This window comes from Echinops telfairi, unplaced genomic scaffold (genome assembly GCF_000313985.2).
Source record: "Echinops telfairi isolate 266 unplaced genomic scaffold, ASM31398v2 ScPeMD7_7407;HRSCAF=8445, whole genome shotgun sequence".
Taxonomy (NCBI): domain Eukaryota; kingdom Metazoa; phylum Chordata; class Mammalia; order Afrosoricida; family Tenrecidae; genus Echinops; species Echinops telfairi.
In genome coordinates this window covers 1,386,990-1,406,612 of record NW_022111307.1, presented here as the reverse complement: position 1 = coordinate 1,406,612, position 19,623 = coordinate 1,386,990, and the positions used below count along the sequence as shown (strand labels likewise).

At 38.4% G+C, this 19,623-nt stretch overlaps 1 non-coding gene and 1 pseudogene across 1 annotated transcript; one reads left to right on the top strand and one right to left on the bottom strand.

The window, feature by feature from the left end:
• Positions 1-8,035: 8,035 nt before the first annotated feature.
• On the top strand, positions 8,036-8,169 carry LOC115871819. Its single transcript, XR_004047490.1, has one exon. It is a non-coding gene; the product is annotated as a U4 spliceosomal RNA (small nuclear RNA).
• Positions 8,170-9,484: 1,315 nt separating this feature from the next.
• LOC115871815 overlaps positions 9,485-19,623 on the bottom strand; it is a 58,905-nt pseudogene continuing 48,766 nt past the window's right edge.

The following is a 19,623-nucleotide window of genomic DNA, read 5'->3' as shown; positions in this document are numbered from 1 at the left end:
GAAAGGGGGAACTGATTACAAGGATCTATATATAACCTCCTCCCTGGGGTATGAACAACAGAAAAGTGGGTGAAGGGAGACGTCGGACAGTTTAAGACATGACAAAATAATAAATTATAAATTATCAAGGAGGGAAGGGGGAACAGAGAGGGAGGGGGATGAAATGAGGAGCTGATGCCAAGGGCTTAAGTGGAGAGCAAATGTTTTGAGAATGATGAGGGCAGCGAATGTACAAATGTGCTTTACACAATGGATGGCCATATGGATTGTGATCAGAGTTGTATGAGCCCCTAATAAAATTATTTTTAAAATATTCCCTGGCATTATGCACTTTATATACTCATTACTTTTTATTGTAACAATAGCAACCCCTTCTTACAAGTATTCCCGTCTCCTTATCTAGTCTATCCATATAATAGCAGTGCAAGGTACTATCACGCATTGCTGACAATGTTCCATGAAAATAATCTTGTAAATACCATCTCCCTTTGCAAAAAGCCTATTTTCCCCATGACAAACAAAATCAAGTACGAATTTCCATAAGAGAATATTAAATGTCCCTTATGATCTGGATTGAACTTCCCTTCCATTATTTTGCCTACTGAAAGCATTAGTCTGTGATCTAGAAGACATGAGAGACTTAACAGCCGTGATCTGTATTGAAATTAGTTAACATTGTTGGGTTTTCCACTAGGTCAGGAGCCCTTGAAAAGTAGAAATGATCTCTTATTTACCCCTGGATTTCTCCGTATGTAAGTGACCACTTGGTGGCACAGTAGACACTAAGTATTTCTGGAATTGGTTGAATGGGGATCCCTTTACTGGGATCTTTCCCACTTTTGAGAAGCCCTGGAACCAGGGTTAAAGTGCTTGGCTGCTAACCAAAGGGTCAGCAGTTTGATCATACCAACTTCTATGTGCCAGTCTACTTCTGTAAAGATGTATAGCTTTGGATACCCTATGGGGCAGTTCTATTTTGTTGTAAAAAGTCACTATGAATCACAGGCCAGCAGTAGATTTGGATTGGCTTGCCAACATTTGCCTTTTACACTTCAAGCTCTCAATCAGTAATTGTTCATTATCTCTAAATGAGTTCTATTCACAGCATCTGCTTCACCTGTGACTTGTTGAAAATGCCAATTCTTGAGAAATATCCCTAATATTTTAGAAGGTGGGGACTGAGGAATTTCTAGATTTATCCTTAATTCCTATACATGCTAAAGTTTGAGAACCACTTCCTAAACAATTACCAGAAACTAATTTATAGACTCTGTGGAGACACTGACTCATTTTCCATTTAACAAAGATATGCTTATTTAAGCAGTGCCCAAACACTTCATACTGGAGTTCCCCTAGTTAATAAAATTTAAAGAGAAAGCCCAGAGTATGGCCAAGCAGAGGCAAAATTGAGACAAATGCCAAGAATATTTTTAAGCTGCGTTGCATATCAAAGTTCCACTGTGTCTTTAGCACCACTCCCAGTGCAAAACAACAAACACAAACACTAAAGTCTTGTAACATGATAAAACGCCTCAAATCTAAGGTATTGATGCAAGCTAGACAGGGGTTTTTGTCATATACCATTGGGTTGGTCCTGACTCACAGAAACCCTGTAGGAGAGGGTAAAACTGCCTGGTAGCGTTTTAAAGACTGTAATCAGGAGCCCTTGGGCTAATGTCTATAAGCATTGGACTGTTAACCATAATGTAAGGTGTTCAAACTCAAAAATTGTTTGCTATGCATTGAAATTGACTCAGTGGATTTGATTTTGCTTTAATCTTTAAAGAAATAGACTACCACATATATCCTGGAGGAGTGTCTGATGAGTTCAAACCTATCACCTTTTAGTAGTTGCCAACACTTTGACCACTGCACCACCAGGATTACTTTTAGGCAAGTATAGGGAATATTGATATGTTAATCCTCTTAGATAACAAGGCTTTGTTTTATTGGTACCTCCATGATATCAATGCATTATTCATTTATATGAAATAATTTACTAATTGGACTACTATTAATGAGGGACTGAGCCCTGGTAGCATAATGGTTGCATATTGAGCTGCCATCTGCAAGTCTGGGCTTTGTATTCCTGTGAACACTCTCAGGAACACACAGGGGGTCGATATGAGTCAGCATTGACTCCATGGCAGTGAGTTGAACTACATATAGGCATTATGTGAAGTATTGTGGGGTTACGCAAGTGATGGGGGGAAAATCAAAATCTTTATTCTCAAATTATTGATAGTGACATAGAGACAATAAGCCATTAGTGGGGCAATTTTTAAGTAATGCCATTTGCATTCAATAGTAGGAAACACCAGCTGTACACCAGTCCAGCATATGGGGAAGAATCCAGTTTAGAGGGCTTTGCGGGTTCCTGAAACACAAGTAGGAGTGATTGAGGCTAAGGATGCAAGGAAAGGGGTTGGAGTGGGAAATAAAGTAAAAGAATGTCCCAAGTACAGAGAAATCACATTTACATAGGTCAAAGAACAGGATAGAATTGGCAGCAAGTTGCATTCATAGGATAGTAAGTAGCTCAATTTGAATAAAACTTAGAGCACAAAACAGAGTCAAGAGAGATGAGCATGGCAAGATACAAAGTCAAATAATGGAGTCTCTCCTAAATCATTAAAAAAAGTTTTATTGACTTATAATGCACATGCCTTATAAAATAATAGTTCAATATTATTAAGAAGAGCTGTGTAATTATCACACAGTCAATTTTAGAACATTTTCTCCTTTCTTGTACTCATTGTTAATAGCTCTCCATTTTCCCCTAGCCTCCACCATCCTGCTCCTAGAAATTATTAGTTCAGTCACTGTATCTATAGATTTACCAACCTGGATTTCACATAGAGAATAACATACAAAACAAAAATTAAAAAGACAGAACAGAAATGATCACAATGACAAAATAAAACAGAAAACTTCAACAGAAAAGAAAGAAAGAAAATATTAAAAACTGGAATAAGTTGAAAATGGGTCATAAGAAATGTCAGATGGTAAGTGTGGACATGTTCCCCTAACTTCATCTGCAATAATTCACTTTGTAATGCACTCTGTGTGATAGCAAGGCCACCCACATCCCTGGTGTATGTTCACAGGCTTAATTCATGTGTAGAACCTGCAAATGGATTCTGAGCTTTCGCTGTCATCCAAAGCCTTCTGCAAACCAAGCGTTCAGAACTTAAGCTCTAGTACCATTCCTTCCTTTGGGATTGGATTTTCTTTTTTATAATCTTTGGATCACACGGGCTGATGGGCTTTTTTCATGTGGACTTAGTTGACACTTCACTTAGATGGCTGCTTGTTTGAAGACAAACTTTTATTATCTCAGATACTGTTCTTTCTGATATCTGGGGACCATATGATTTCTTCACCACACTTGGCCTTCACCTGAAGGCCACCCATATCTTCAGTGCTCTCCTCATGAGGGCAAGTATTAAGCAAGGGTCATATTATAGGAACCCATTCTTCTGGTTGTTACCCATTGAGCTGTGATCTGCATGGCGTACCGTTTGAAACCACCAGGTGGTCCCTGGGAGAAAGACAAGCTTTCTGCTCGCATGCACAGTTAGTGTCAGAAACCCATAGGGCAGTCTTCATGAATCAACATCGACTTAACGGCAGTGAGAATTGTTCTCAGATTAGGGCTATGATTAAGTGTGAGCTCAAAATCCATTCATATATCTATGGTTTAAATATGGCCCTGGTTCACTTGAGAGATATCATGGTCATTTTATTGGAGAACATTATAAATCATCACCATGGGACATAAGGTAATTCTATTGATAGTATCATTATTTAGTCAATGCTCTAGAATTTAAAACGCTCTTGGGGAAGGGAATTCTACATGTATAGGAAGCCTTTTATACCACAATACACAGACTGTTGACTTATACAGATTAAAACTTCACTTTATTTTTGAGAAAGGGTAGAAGAGTTTGGGGTGGGATTGACCTGAAGGCCACAAAAACTAAATGGTTTTAAGCCAGGCCAATGGTGGGGGGTTAGTGAGCTGGAGAGTGGCCATCCTTTTTTGTTCTGTGCCATTCTTATGTTTCTGTTCTAGAAAGGCACTCTGATTTGACTGTATATAACGGATTACAGTGGGGCAAGTCTCTGACAGGGAGGCCAAATAGACGTAAGCCTCTGAACCTGAAATAAGGTCATAGGGAGGAAGGAAGAACAGAGAGATTCCAGGGGTAAAGTAATTAAGAATAACAAGCTGGATGTTAGAGTGAATGTGGGATGCGAAAATTGTTCTACAAAGGGCTGGCCTTGGACCCAAGAGCATATATGGGTTCAGAGAAGGACTTCAAAAATTGTAAGATGGATGAAGGCAGGCATCAGGCAGTAGTAATTGAGAGAGTGCTGATGAAGTGACTTGTTTAACATGAAGATAAGGTTAGTATTGAAAACGAGAAGTCTTTGTTCTTCAAAGGCAAACTATGAAAACACCAGTGATGTTCTGAGTATTGTAGGGTTTTTGTTGTTGTTGTTGTTGTTGTTTTCCTGAATAAATTTGCTCCATGCACAGAACACTGGTTTGCTGGGCATTCTACATAGAAAATGCGATTTAACAATAATACTGTTTATCATCCCAGAAACCATTTCAGTGAGCCAAGGAAAAGGTCTGAAGATGTAAGACCCTTAACAAATCTATCTTTAATTTATATTTCTTTTTAACTTCAATAAATTTGATATGTATGATTCCGTAACATTGTTTCCAATAGCCAAGTTTGGCAATCATTCTCGCTACCCTTTGAAAATGATTCTATTTGCATTAGCTTAAAGTCACTAGCCTCTAAGCTCATTCTCTAACCTTTGAGTTGCTGTTCCCAATTTGATCCCATATAGATAAAGCACTGAGAGAGCACCATGTTCAAGGCAGATATATTTTACTAATGAAGCTAAATTGTAGTTTGGTTCAAAGCTGTCTCCCAGGAAAGTTTTGGTTTGAAGTTTAGGGTTGAAAGATTATCTCAGGGCAATAGTTTTGGTTGTTCATCCTGCCTTGGGTTTGGAAGGAAAGAATCCCATGTGAACTCACAGAGCATTTGTTATTATTTCTTAAGTTTCTCAGCTAAGGGACCATTGGACGGGTTTTATTATTTCTGGGGCAGGACTCTCCAAACACTTCATCTATTCTACAGAAATGAAGTAGCTGTTCTTATTCTGTGTTCCTCACTGGTATCTCTAGGGGTATTCTTTAGGAAGGATGGGTTTAGTGCTTGCTGTACAAAAGACAGTGTGCTAGAATCTGGAAATGTACAGATATGCATATTTAATTGGAAACATGACAAACAACAAACTGTTCAAGAAGCAATTGCAGAGGGGCACAGACCCAAACAACTCATTTCCCTGGGCAAATCAAAGAATGTTTAAGAAGGTGGTTTTCAAAGCTAGCTAGGCAGCCACCAGGTTAGGGACATCTGATTGACAGACAACTTGACAACTCCTTCTGGCCTTTTAAGCAGGACTTCAAACCAGTTTCAACTGGTTCTGTCATGGCCAAGGAAGCAGGAACACACCTGGAGTTTCACAGGTTGAATGACTTATCACAGTAACCTGAATGGGAAAACTACCTGGAGAAGTTTTGGAATGGGAGACTTAGAAGCATCGTGAACCTTTTCAAAAATGTCTTCCTTCTGGTTTCTACATTTTTCTTGTCGTGTTTTTTGTTTTTGTGTATGAAGAAATCTTTATTTTATTCATTTTTTCTTAAACTTGCTTCACATTTACTGAATGGTCCCCCCGCCCCACTTCGTGTAGGAATGTGATCTGGAGCTTTAACCAACAATTTGGGGAGCATCCTGACTAAATGCATACCTATCACAGATAATCACACACTCTGGCCTGGTCTCTGTGGAAATCCAAATGCTCTCAAAGCTTGTCTAGACAGAGAGCAAACAGACAGCATCATCTCATTTCTGCTTTTAACTTTAAACTTTAGGTTCAACGTTCACCGACCCCAACCGACAGATTTGGTTTAAATGAAACGGCCATTAAGAGTGAACTTGGTTACATAAGAGTTGGCTGAATCCTGCAGCCAGCACTTCAATGTAGCTACTGGCCCTCAGCAGACTGGCTAGAACCCGAGAAGCATGACAGGCAGAGAATGAAGAGAGGTTGCTCTGAGGTCAGGGCTGGACTCCCAGTGCTGTAAGGCTTCCGTGCCCCTCACGTACCAACACATACATCCTTCCAAGTTACTCCTCTCTAAACATGGTTTCCTGTAGCACTTCTTTTAAGTTTGTCACACCCTGTTCAGAGATGGACAGAAACTTATTATAAATATAAAAGGCATAACCTTATTTCTAACAACATAGACCAAAACTAATAGACATTCTGTTGCATAGAATATGAAGTCATACAAAGATCCAAAATTTAACCATGAAAGCTTAGAATAGTTTCTAAGTTAGGTACCAACTCTGGCCTCTAATATCAGTGTTACCAAGCTTCCCTTTGACTGTCAACATAACCAACATACTTCATTTCTACAACCTGCCCATGCTGCCTCAAAGAGCAGGGACTGTTTTGGTGCACTTGACTTTGGCTGCATGATGAGGAAGAAGTGTTGATAATGCCCAACAATGCACTTCTTTACGACTAAATCCAGACTCACCTAGTAAAACCCAGTTCTTAGTTTTTATATGATAGAGCAGCAGTTTATAATGCAAACAGATTGGCAAAAATTTGACAGATATTAAAAAAATAACTAAATGATTATGAATGAGCTAGAAGCAACTTTTAACTCTTGTTGAAACTTTATATCGGATTTACTATAATACCTCGCCCCCTGAAAATGTAGGTCAGAATACTATAGCTGTTGTTATTGTCAGGTGCTGTCCAATCAGTTCCGTCCTGGGACATACTTCTGAATTGTTTTTATGCTTAAATCTATTGTTGCAACTACCGTGTCAATCCACCTTGTAGAGGGTCTTTTTTTCCCCTTGCCCTTCTATTTTACCAAGCATGGTGTTCTCCAAGGTTATCTCTCAATAACATCTCTAAAGTACATGAATTAAAGACTAGCCATCCTTGCTTCTGAGGGATATTTTGATGGTACTTCTAAGAGATTTGTTTTCTTTTGGCAATCCATGGAACCTTCGATATTCTTCCCAAGCACCACAATTTAAATGAATTGATTCTTCTTAGGTCTTCCTTATTCAACTTCACATGTATATGAGACAATTGAAAATACCAATGTAAACTCAAAAGAAGTGCTACAGAGAAAGTTGGAGTTCAGAGAGGAGTCACGTGGAAGTTGGTATGTGTTGGTATGTGATGGTCCAAAGAAGCCTTCCAGCACTGGAACTCCATTTCAGAGTATCCTCTATTCATTCCTTGACTGTTTTAATTTGAAATGCCATAATTAATAAGGATAAGTTCCTCAATTAAAATGGTCATGCCTTTATCGAGTAATGCAACTACCCAATTCTAACCTTCAGATGATAAAATTATTCAGACTTTAATACTTGGGATATTAGTGACTATGCATACTTTCAAGGAAGATCCTCCGGGTCTAAGAATCGAATGTCTTATTTCAGGTGTTGGGGCTCGTTTTATAAAAGGAACACATGGAATTTGTAAAGGTAACTTTTTTTGGGGGGGTGGGGCTGGAGGCAGGACAGTGGGAATGAAGATGAAGTGTGAAAATCATAGCATATGTTTTATGATGTTATATTAATGTATGGCATGCTAGAATGCAAGAATATCCTCAACCTAATCTACATTCCAGCCATCCCACAACAGATTTCTCAAACTACTGCCATGTATGTGACAAGGCAACATCAGCTTGATATCAAGTTACAGCTTTCTCTATAGTTCACTTCCCAAAAGTATTATAAAGGCACACAAAAATGAAGCTGAAGCTCAGGAAACCTAACGAGCCTAGTACCGTTATATATTTAAAAAAAGATACAAGGCAGTTACATTTTGTATATGATAAAATGTAAAACAGATATAACGCAGTTAAGTTTGGTATCTGCTAAGATGTAAAACATGTTCCATACATTACCTATATCCCAGCTTTGCACAGTGGCAATATCATAGCCAATGAGGTTTACGGGAGGCACGGTTATTGCTAATTGAAAACATTACCTATATCCCTTTCCCTAAAGACATCTTTAGTATATGCTTTTTCTAGTTGATATTTAGATCCAAGTGCACAATTTAAAGGTTTCTAGTTGACAGTATTTTAATATAGACACTGCTGGACTCAATCAGTGTCTATTTCAGGAAGTGGCTTGTCAGAGTCTGAGGGCACAGCTGTTTTGATTTTCTGTTCAGCAGCCTGCAGGCCTGGGCTGTGGCCGGGCCATTCTGCTCTGCAGGTATTTGCTCCTCTTTGGGAGGTCCCACTTCAGGTTTGGACTTTGAAATGATAGGACCTCAAACAGTTATTTGAAAGGATAGATCCATCAAAGACCCAGGACAAAAAAGCATATCATTGTGAATGAGGGGGAGCACAGAGTGGAGGCCCAAAGCCCATCTGTAGACAATTGGACAGCCCCTTACAGAAGGGTCACAAGGAGGAGATGGGCCAGTCAGAGTGCACGTATAGCACAGTTGGAACATACAACTTTCCTCTAGTTCTTTAATGCTTCCTCCCCGCCATCCTCATGATCCCAACTCTAGCTTACAAATCGGGCTGGACCAGAGCATGTACATGGATACAGATATGGGTACAGATAAGAGCTAGAAACCCAGGAAATCCAGGACAGATACATCCCTCAGGACTGACATTGATTTTCAAAACATTTTCTTTCTACTTGAGCCCTTGATATCAGCTCCTCATTTTTTCCCTCCTTCACAAACCCTTGATAATTTATAAATTATTATTATATCTTTATGTCTTAGACTGACCGATGTCTCCCTTCACCCACTTTTCTGTTGTCTGTTGCCCTGGGAAGGGGTTATATATAGATCGTTGTGATCAGTTCCCCATCTCCCCACCCCCAACTCCCCCTACCCTCCTGGCTCATACAGCTCTTATCATAATACATACATACATACATTGTGTCAAGCACATCTGTACATTTGTTGCCATCATCATTTTCAAAACATTTTCTTTCCACTTGAGTCTTTGGTACCAGCCCCTCATTTTTCCTTCCCTCCCTTACCCACCTTCCCTCCCACATGAACCCTTGATAATTTATGAATTTTTATTATTTTTTCATGTCTTACACTGACCGGTGTCTCCCTTCACCCACTCATACATTGAAGTTTCAGTATCATCTAGTTACAAAGAAAAAGAGATTGTTCATATGCATTCAAAATGTTTTCATAGTCATCACTGTTTGTCTTTCATTTTGCACTCATATTTCCCACTGTATTCATAACATCATTCCATCTCTTCTCAAATCTATCCTGCACAATCACCTTATTATTTTCAATGTACACATGGTGAGTATTTCTCTATATATCTGCCATGACAGCTGATTCTCAAGCAGGCTCACAGTACTGGTCTACATTTTTACCTTCTTGGCTTGAGGTGATTGGCCCATTTATTCATAGTTCCAGATAAATCAACATCAATCATAAAACATTTGATGTCTGACAGATTTGTACTCATCACTCTCTTGAGTTTCTCACACTGCTGAGAACATTGTAATAATGCATAGCTTATGGACTTTATGCCTAGCTTGTATTCTCAAATTCTTCATGGAAGTGATTGACTAACACCTCATCAAAATTTCTTCTTCCCGTATTGGATTAATTGCAGTGGCCAGAACTTTTATTTTTCTTCTATTGAATATACTTATTGAACATAGAAACTTAATAAGCAGAATGCCCCATGTCTATAGAAACTATATTTCTTGGTTTTCCTTTGAAGGTAGGGAGATCTCATTTGTAAATTCCTATATACTAGAAACTGACATAGTATCACTAACAATATTATTCATTAATCATAGAGCATTGAGACCAGCAATCTGTGTTGTATCTATCATTGATGTTTTTTCCTGGATCCACATAAAATCAAGAAACCAAAACATAATTATGCCACCTCCCTTACAATTTGAACAAGAGGTTGATGGCCATTTTCTCATTGGTAAATTTTTGTTCTTTATTTATTTATTTCACATACTTTATAACTCTTAATCCAGTGGACAATTCAGCAATACCACATAAAAGGTTAGATTTTTCTGCCTCCACAAGTGAATCTGACCATGCTCGGTCATAGAGTCTTTTAAAACCATTGACATTGGCTCTTTTGAATTGGAAATAACCTAGATTTCACCTGCTGCTTTAATTAAATGATTCTTAGGATGTAAAGAAATGCAAATTGGTATTCAGGTCACTATACTCATTATTTATCAGCTCACAGCTGACCAACAGTGTATAAGGTAACAGTTCGAGGAGCCTAAATCTATGTCCACCACATACGACCTCCTATTGCTGAGGCCAGTCCAGAGAGACAGGACACAGACCCCAGTGGCGTCAGAGTGCATAGAGCAGGCAGATTCGAGAATCAGGACTAGTGGGGACAAGCATGGTATACCAATTTTCTTGTAAGGATATGGGCCTTTGGACGACTGACTGCAGAAATGGGATCCACTAAGCACAGCTCTGACTCAGTGGCCACAGCTTGGGACTGTGCATTTTTTCAAGAGATCTTCTCCATGGAATCGTATACCTATGCCCCAAACCAGAATGCCAAAAGGTCACTAGACATCCTCCCCAGAGTTTCTTAATTCACGTGGCCTTCTTGGACTCATCCCAGGTCCATCTTAGGGCCTTATCATCCATCAGTGCATGTTTCATGATGCAGCTTCATGATGACCACATTCTTCTTTTTTTTTAAACACTTTATTAGGAACTCTTACATATATCATTACAATCCATAGTTCCATTAGATCAAGCATAGTTGTACAATTGCTGTCATCATCATTTTCAATACATTTTCTTTCTTCTTGAACTCCTTGATATCAGCTCCCCTTTATGCCCTCCCTTCCCGACCCTGAAACCTCCCTGAATCCTTAATATATTATTATTTTTTTTATTGCTTTTTGCCATAACTTACACTTTCCAATGTATCCATTCACCTAAAAATGTGCTGTTCGTTTCCCTCAAGTGAGTTTATACAGTCATGTTGCTATTAGTTTCCCCCTCCCCACTCTTTCCCCACCTCTCTTCCTATACCCTCAGGGAATCATTGCTCCATTACAGTTTCTGAGGGGTTTTTGTATCTTGGATTTCATGCATCAAAAGACCTTAATCAGACCAATGTACATATGCAGGTCTAGCAAGATTAGTGAGGTAAAACTGAGGCCATAATAGTGGAAGCAGGAAATTTTAAAGAACTAGAGGATAGTTGTGAGTTTCATCAGTGCTCTGCTGCACCCTGGATATATTGTCCTTTCCATTGGACCCTTCTGTGAGGGACAGTCTAATTATCTTACAGGTGGGCATTGGGTCTCCAACTTTGCCTATGTTCCTTCACATCAATTTGATTGCTTGTTTTTGAACTTCTGATACCTCTTCCTGTTGACACTGCATGATCACACAGGCTGGTGTGCTTCTTTCTTGTGGGCTTTATTGCTTCTCTGCTGGATGGTCGCTTGTTTAACTTCAAGTCTTTAAGACCCCACATACTATATCTTTTAATAGCCAGGAACCATCAGCTTTCTTCACATTTGCTTATGTACCCATTTTGTCTTCAGTGGTCGTGTTGGAAGGGTGAGTGTCATATATTGCCACATTATTAGAACAAATCATTCTTGTATTGAGATAGGGTTTAAGTAGAGGTCCAAAGTCCATCTGCTTCCTTATTGTATTGATATATAATACATATATAGATAAGTAAATCTATATTTATTCATATGTTTACATATATACACATTCATATTTATAACTATATATAATTTTTACTTCCTCGTTGTTTCCTCTATGTTTTTTTTCTTTCCTCTTGCCCCACTATAATGTTCACCCATTGTTTGCCTCTTGGTAATTCCTCTCTGTTACATCTCAATTGAACAAACATCACCTGGGACCCTACATCCTCCTCACCATCAATTTTAGATCCTTTTTGGTGGTTGAGATAGTTAAGGTTTATTATGCCAACCTGGCCAATAAACACGTGGGATTAACTGAAGGGCGGAGAAATAAATGGCTTGGTGAGCCTCGCCTTTCTAGTTCTCGGGTCTCTTGCTTTCTTATGGTTGGACCAATGTACAGCTGCCTTAGCCAGTTCCCTGCTTCAGCTTACAAGGCTCACTTCCTTCAAGACATCCCTGGAGGAGAAGCCACATGGGCCTACCCTGATGCAGCCCTGGGTGTTGGACCCCTACCAGCACTGAGATGCTTACATGCTCCCTGATTCGGCTTTCCTCACACAGTTGGGGTCATTGCGTGTGTTTTGTGAGATTGAAGAGGACTTTGTAGATTGATGTTGTACATCTGGGCTAGTGTTGGACTTAAGGGCTTGGGCATCACTGCGTAGGGATGTTTTCTTAATGTACACTTAACCTATATATAAAACTCTCTTTTATACATATGATTTTTTGTTGATTTGTTTCCCTAATTTACCCAGACTAACACATAGGGTAACTTGATTTCCATTTGCTTTAGGTATTGCCAAATCACTTTCCACAATGGCTGCATGTATCTACAAGACCACCAGCAGTGGATGAGAATTCCTGTCTCACCACACCCTCTCCAACATTTGTTGTTTTCTGATTTTTTTAATTAGGATATCTTTGAGGGTGCTAGGTGGTATCTCACAGTTGTTTTAATTTGCATTCCCAGATGGCTAATGTTTGGGAACATTTTCTCATATGTATATTGGTCATTTGGATTTTCTCACTTATGAATCTTCTGCTCTCCTATCTTTTGCCCTCCGCCTCAGTGCACAATTCTCTTTTTTTCTTATTATAAGCTTGCAGAGTTTTGCAGATTTTAGTAATAAGCCCTTTTTTCTGATATGTCATTGCTAAATATATTTTCCCTGTCTGTAGTCTCTCTGATTACTCTCTTGAAGAAGACTTTTGATGAACACAGGCTTGTTATATTTAGTATGTCCCCCTTGTTTATTTTAGTTTCCACTGAGTGAACATTTTCCCCTATTTCTGGTAGCCTATGTGATCCCTGCACCAAGGCTTTTAGGTTTTTCTCACTTTTCATAAATTTACTCATGATGACTCTCAACCCGGGAAAATAATATTCTGGTTATTAATAAGTGTTTACTTTTGCATAAGCATTTTAATTTACATTATCTATCTCATAAGACCTTTACATAAAACCCAAACAAACCCCACTGCCATTGAGTCCATTCCAACTCATAGTGATCCTATAGGACAGAGTAGAACTGCCCTTGTGGGATTCTTATACTTGTAACTTTTACAGGTTTATCTCCTCATGTATCTCCTGCCAAGCAGATGGTGGTTTCAATCTGCTGACCTTGTGATTAGCAGCCCAGTGCATAACCGACTATGCCACCATGTCTGTGGCCTGTACAATAATTCCTTTCTGTTTTACAAGTAATTTTTTTAAAATCTGACACATGAGCAAAATACCTTATTCAAGGTCATATTATCAGTTTCAGATCTTGGTTTTAACTCTAGGCTTCAATGCTCTACAATGCCATACTGCCTGAGGTAGTGAGTTTATTATGCCAACCTGGCTGATAAACACATGTGGGGTTAATTGAAGGGTGGAGGGATAAATGGCTCAGTGAGCCTCACCTTTCTAGTTCTTGGGTCTCTTGCTTTGTGATGGTTGGACCAGGATGTAGCTGCTTTAGCCAGTTCCCTGCTTTGACTGTCAAGGCTTACTTCCTGCAAGACATCCCCAAGGAGAAGCCGCATGGATCTACCCCAATGCAGCCCTGGGTGCTGTAGCAGCAATGTGGAGACCCCTGCCAGTGCTCAGATGCTAACACATTCACTGATTCTGCTTTCCTCCTGCAGCTGGTGCCATTGAGTGTGTTTTGTGAGATGGAGGAGGACTTTGTGGATTGGTGTTGGACATATGGGTTAATGTTGGGCTTGTGGTCTTGGGCAGTATTGGGTTGGGATGTTTTCTCGATGTGAACTTATCATTTATATAAAACGCTCTCTTATACATGAGTTTTGTGGATTTGTTTCTCTAAAGTACCCAGACTAACACACTGCCTCTTTATGTAAAATTAAATTGAAATTCAAAACTAAGTATTTTCAATAAATATAGCTGTATGTTTATGTGGTTTAATGAAATTGTCCATTAACAAAATAAGTATTGTCAGAATTAAAGGATTTTGAAATGTAAGAATTTGGGCTTATTTAAGATCAGCAGGATGTAGTACCATCTTTCATACCTACTATTCCCTCAGACTAGAACATTCTTTTCTCTAGACTTCTTTTTGTTGTTGTTGTTTTTACATTTCTCCTCATTATTAAAGTCCTAACTTAAATGTCACTTCTTATGGGGATGCTTTCTGTCCTCCTCTTTTCAGACTGGAATAAATGGCCTGTCATGGAAGCTTTCGGTACTGTGATTTCTCTATCACAGAAGTTAACTGACTATTATTTTTTGTTTTAATTTTTAACTTTGCTAGAGATTGAAAACTCTACATATTTATCATCCTCTTTATTCTATGCTAACACCCTACACATCTCTTGACACCTGGTTGACATTTACTGATTGATTGGTTGATAATTTTTAATCATTTTAGTAGGGCTTATAGATAGCATAACAACCCATAGTTCAATCACATCAGGTAGTATTGTACAATTGCTACCACAATCAGTTTTGAAACATTGTCTTTCTTCTTGAACTGCTTGATATCAGCTCCCCTTTATCTCTGCCTCCCTGAACCTACCCTCCAACAACACTCTTTTTTCTCCCCCATATAATAGGTTATCCTTTTAAAACCATATCTTACATAATCCAATACACCCATTCACATACAAGTCTGTTATTTGGTCCCATCAAGGGATGTTATACAGTCGCCAATGCTTTCAATTCCTATTCCCCTCTCCCCCCACTCTCTTTCTGTACCCTCAGGGAAACATTGTCGCTGTTACTGTTTCTGAAGTGTTATTCATCTTGACTTTAATGTACTGAGATGATTAATGAGGTAAAACAAATAAAAGCCATAATAGTAAGGGGGTTATTAGAGAACAAGATGATAGTTATTTTGGTCATCAATGCTGTACTACACCCTGGATTTATCATCCCTTCTATGTGGCCCTTCTGAGAGGGACTGTCCAATTATCTTACAGATGGCATTTGGGTCTCAACTACATCCATGTACCTTCACATTGATTTGATTGCTTGTTTTTGAATTTCTAATACCTCTTCCCATTGATACCTCATGATCACACAGCCTGGTGTGATTCTTCTATGTGGGCTTTGTTGCTTCCCTACTAGATGGCCACTTGCTTGACAACAATCCTGTAAGACCCCAGGTACTCTATCTTTTAATAGCCAGGCACTCTATCTTTTAATAGCTTTCTTTAGCACATTTGCTTACGGACCTATTTTGTCTTCAGTGATTGTGTCAGGAAGGTGAGTTTTATGTACTGCCACATTATTAGAACAAAACATTCTTGTACTGAGGTAAGATTTAACTTGAGACCCAAACTCTATCTGCTTCCTTCTTGCATTTGCATTTATGAGGGGTTACCCAAAATTGCACTGGGAGGAGTGGAGCTTTCTTAGAATGCATTTTTCCTGCTAGGCGAGCATCCAGCAAATTGCTCTCAATTAGTGCACCCAGTGGCATCAACTGGGAAGGTTCTCTCTGGTCAGAGTGAACTTTTTCATGAAACGAGTTTCGCTCAAACCTCTTTTTTTTTTGATGGCCAATTTAAGAGAACAACAGGAGGATGTGAAATTTTGTTTCCTGCTTGGAAAAAAATGCCACAGAAACTGTTGTGATGTTGAACAGAGTTACAAGGTCAGTGTTATTGGAAAAACTCAAGTGTACTTGTGGTTTTCTCATTTCAAAAATGGGAAATGTTGATTGATGAAAAACCTCATTCTGGACATCCATCAAGTTTCCAGATGGATGAAAATGTCATCTTGTAGTGCATTTAGAGTTCATTCCATCAGGTCAGATTTAATCAAGCTTTCATTTTAGAGTTTCTGGAAAGATAGCATAACAGTATGCAACCAAAAAGGCCTGGTTTGTGGCAGATGGGGGACTGGTGTTACCACCACAACAATACACCTGCTCCCATAGCAGTGTCAGTGTGCCAGTTTTTGACAAAAACAGCATGTCTCTCTTGCCCCACCCACCTTATTCACCTGACCTCACTCCATGTGACTTCTTTTTGTTTCCATGAATGAAGATGGACATGAAAGGACAGCAATTTGACAATATAGAAGAAGTGAAGAAGAAGGAAAAAAAGAGGGAAGTGCTGTTAGCCATCCAAACAGAAGAGTTTGAAAAATGTTTCCAAGTATGAAATAGGAGATTTGACAAATGTATTAAGTGTAATCAAGGATACTTTGAAAGTGATAAGGTTGTTTTGCAAAAAAAATTTAAATACATAGCTTTAAAAAATATATATTTTATGGGGTACCCTTGTATGTAGATATATAAACAAATATACCTATATTTATATATTTACATACATATATAATGTTTATTATTTCTTCTTTTTCTTTTTTCCCTCTGCCCCACTATCATGTTTACCCATCATCCACCTCTCAGTAATTACTCTCAGATACAACTCAATTGATCAAACATGACATGGCCAACATTTATATTTGCAGAATGTATGCATGCATTCATGCATGCATGAATGAGTTTGTGGGAAGCTTTGGACTCTGGAAAACCAAACTAAACCAAACTCACTGCCCTCAAGCCAAGTCCTACTCATAGCAACTGTATAGGACAGAGTACAACTGCCACTGTGGATTTCTGTGGCTATAGTTCTTTATGAGAGCAAAAAGGCTGATCTTTCTCTAGCCTAATGCTGGGTAAGTTTTAACTGCTAAACTTTCAGTTAGCCACTGAATGCATAACCTGCTAGGTCACGAAGGCTCCTTTAGACAGTGGAACAAGACCAAACTTTACCAATTAAGTCTTTTCTGGCTTTGGATACTTACTTGACACCTTTCAATCTAGTTTTCTCATCAGTGAGAGGATCATACTAACAAGAATAATAACTATTTACAAGAATCCTTATGAAGTGCCTTGAACATAGTAAAGTCTGAGAAGAATTTATTTTTGATATCCAATTTCATGACATTCTGTCAGGCTTAGAGTGCAACTCTAGTGAACCGCTGCGTTCTAGGCTTCAGCTGCAGTTTCTCTGAAAGCTACTTCTAAGTTCTGACCATGTAGAAATTACCCTTTGTCTACCTCTAAACAAATGCAACAAACTGAGTTTATTATTGTTTTCTTTTTCTTTCTTTATTCTATATGCCAGTTAAAGGCACCACTAACCCCGGGGAGTTCTTGAGTCATGTATAGGGATTAAGCAAAACTAAAACTATTTTTACAATTGTAGTAAGATGTCATTTGTCTTTCACTTTCATCTTATGAGTATACTTTAGCATCTTACAGATATTCCTTGACATGTAATATTGTAACGGACTGAATTCAGAAGCAAATAGAAAGGTACAGCTGTCTTGGGTTAGGCCTGACAAAAAAGAGATGTACAACATACAAAATGATGCTACTCTTCTCATAATTTTTGTGCTTTAGGAAAATGGTCATTTTTCATGATATTTGTTCTTTATGATAGTGTTTAATACATTCTTTATTTTAGTAGCTATTATTTTAAATCAACTAATTACTTTCAAATTCCTAGGTTTTAATTTCTAACAGTAAATGGCAATAGAACCGACATAAACCAAAGCTCTAGGGGCTCCTTAATAACATTTAAGAGGACAAAGAGGCCGTGAAACCAAAGAGCTTGAGAAAAGTGCTTCTCAACCTTCAATCATCAAAATCAAACCCTCTGCCTTAGAGTCCACCCACTGTCATCAAGACAATTCCAAGACATCTGAACCCTGTCTACAGTTTCTGGGGCTGCAATTTTTTAAAGGGAGCCTACAACCTCATCGTTCAGTTGAAACCATTGACCTCACTCTTAGCAGTCCAAAGCTTATCTAGCAATGCCACCAGAACTCATTTACTTATATATATGTATAATGTTGAAATACACATTCTGACTCAGTAAGGCAAGTACTTTCAGTTAGCCACTTAGAATCTGCGTTTGATAGTCTCTTAGATGCACTGGTAGAATTGGACCATAGAATACACTTCCAGTAGCAAGTGGATCAACATCACCCTGGAGCTTACAAGAAATGTAGACTTCCAGACCTTGCCTTCTGAATAAGAATTTTCATTTTAACATGAGCCTCAGGGAGTCAATTTTCTCATTAAAATTTTAAGAACAGTGCTATGAATCATGGTTCTCAAGCCTAGCAACATAGGAAAAGCACCTGAACAGGTTTTTAAAACATTCCTGGATACCACTCCAGACCAATTGAATAAGAATCTCATGGAAAAGTTGGTGAGTATGCTTATATTTTAAAAGTTTCCTTGATGATATTAATTTGTAGTCAAGCATGACAACCATTGGTCAAACAGGAGGTCAATCTTGGAGATTTTTAGTTAAAAAGGAAAAGGCAAGTTAATTAGCCATGAAATACAGTGAGAGTAGAAAGTCCCAAATGGTCAAAGGAGATATTTGGTTTGGACATAAGGAAAGTTTCTGAGTATAAAGTCAATAGTTAAACAATCATCCGAGCACTTGAATAAAATATCAAGGTAAATTATGGCACAGCAGCCTTCAAAAAGGGAGTAAATGTCCTTTTGTGACCAGTGATGCTGCTGTTTCTGGAACAGGGACTGTTCTGAGTACTTATTAAACATTTTTTCAAGCCTAACTTTCTTAAATTGCTATGTAATTTACTATATAAGACTCATACAGCTGCAAGTATGATTACCTAGTCCTACTTCTAATTTACAGAAGGGAATATTGAGAGGACAATTGATTCACCATACGACAAGGAAGCCTCCTAAGATACGTGGGTAAAGTCCATTACCATTCTTTCTCTTTTTTTGCACTTAAATGAGGCAGAGGTCAAACATTCCTCCAACCTCTAGCCTTTTTATTATTTACTTATTTATTTATAATATTTTATTAGTAGCTCTTACAGATATTATTACAATCCATAATTCCATTAGATCAAGCATAATTCAATTGCTGTCATCATCATTTTCAATATATTTTCTTTCTTCTTGAACTCTTAGATATCTGCTCCCTTTTATCCCCTCCTGACACCTCTATGGATCCTTAATATTTTAAATATTATTATTATTTTGTCATATCTTACACCATTCAATGTACCCAGTCACCTCAATTCTGTTGTTAGTTCTCCTTGAATGGGGATCAGTTCCCCCTTTTCCCCTTCCCTTCACCATTCTTCCCATGCCCTCAGGGAATCATTACTCCCATTACTATTTCTGAGGGGTTTATCTATCTTGGATTTCGTACATTGAAAGATCTTGATTGTACACATGTACATAGGCAGGTCTAGTAAGATTAGTGAGGAAAAACTAAGGCCATAATAGTGGGAGGAGGAAATATTAAAGAACTAGAGGATAGTTATGTGTTTTATCAGTGCTATACTGCACCCTAGATATATTATCCCTTCCAGGTGACCCTTCTGTGA